The sequence below is a fragment of the Leptosomus discolor genome, chromosome 12 (genome assembly GCF_034619465.1).
Source record: "Leptosomus discolor isolate bLepDis1 chromosome 12, bLepDis1.hap2, whole genome shotgun sequence".
Lineage (NCBI taxonomy): Eukaryota > Metazoa > Chordata > Aves > Leptosomiformes > Leptosomidae > Leptosomus > Leptosomus discolor.
The window spans coordinates 435,577-437,052 of record NC_141402.1 but is presented as its reverse complement, the minus strand read 5'-3'; positions in this window follow the sequence as shown (position 1 = coordinate 437,052).

Genomic DNA, 1,476 nt, shown 5'->3' with positions numbered 1-1,476 from the left:
CCTGCCGCCCGCATCGCCCCCGCCGCCGCCGCCGGCCTAGCCCCGGCCCATCGGGCCCCCCAGCCCTGCCCAGCCCGCTCGCTACGGGCCGGCTGCGAGGGCAGCGGGGCGGCGGCGCGGCTCGGCGCGGTGACCCCCGGCCGCCCGGTGCATCGCCGCCGCCCCGTCGCGCCGGCACCCGCGGGCGGGGGAATGAATGAGCGGGGCCGCGGCGGGACGGGGGGGCCGCTGGGCCCGGTCCCGCCCCGGCGGCGCCGCCGCCACGCCCCCTCAGCCCGAGCGGCGGCCCCGTCGGCCAATCGCGAGGCGGTCAGCGCGGGCCCGCCGCCAATGGGTGCCCCACGGGGGAGGAGCCCGCGGGGGCGCCGCGCGTCTCCACGCCAACGGGCCGGCATCCCCGCGAGGCGCCGCGGGCGAGGCCATGCGGGGCGCGGGGGGGGGTGACCGTGTCCCCGTTCCCGCCCTGGTCCCTGTCGCTGGGCGGCGGGAGGGCGAGGCGGCGGCGGGGCGGGAGGAAAGGGGCTCTCCGTGCCGCGGGGGCCGGCGGGGCCGGCGGGACGGCTGGCGGGGAACTCGGTGCGGCCGCCCGCCGACCCCACCCCCCTAGCGGCGCGGATGGTACGCTCCCGCGCGGCCGCGGCGGGGTCTGCGGGGCCCGGCCCGGTCCGCGGGGGGGGGGGGCGGGATCCCCCCGATCCCCCTCGCTGGGTGCAGGGATCCCACGGGAGCGGATGCAGGAATCCCTGGGATCCCCCCTCGCTGGGTGAAGGGATCCAACGGGAGCAGGTGCGGGGATCCCTGGGATCCCCAGGATCCCCCTCACTGGGTGCAGGGATCCCAGGGCTGAGGCCGCTTCTGCCGGCAGGGCCGTCGGGAAGCGCGAGGGCTGCAGCTTGCCCTGCGCGAAGCCTAACGGTAATTAACCAGGAGAGTTAATGATGCTGACGGTGACCAAGGCCGTGCCGCCGGAGGGTCGCAGACCTTCTCGGGGCCACAGCCCTGCGCCCCCGGCGCCACGGGCGCTCAGCCGCGCTGAGACCGGCCACAACTCACTTCACTGATGCACAGGCTGGTTTTTCCCTCTGCAACGCAGTGGCGAAACCAGCGGATTTTTTAATGGTTTTTTCCCTCGCCTTTCTCGCGCCACAAGTTGGGGCAACAGCTCCTCCTCGCTGCGGCTCCGGGCTGGGACGAAAACACGTGAGAAACCAGTTATCAGGGGAAAAGTGGTACATTCACAGCTGGGAAAACTAGGGGGCACCAGTGCTCTGGTTTGCGCGTCCCTGCGCTCAGCTCCCTTACGGATGTGGAAGGTTAATTAGCTCGTAATTAAGCCAAATTTAGACAAACGGGCAGGGAAAACAGCAGAGCGGGAGGCTCGGTCCTCGTTAGGGAGAGACCCCGCACGGAGCCCCGCTGGGGCGTCCGGGAGGGGACGAGGAGGAGGCGGAGGCGGCGGCGGCGGCTGCCGGGACT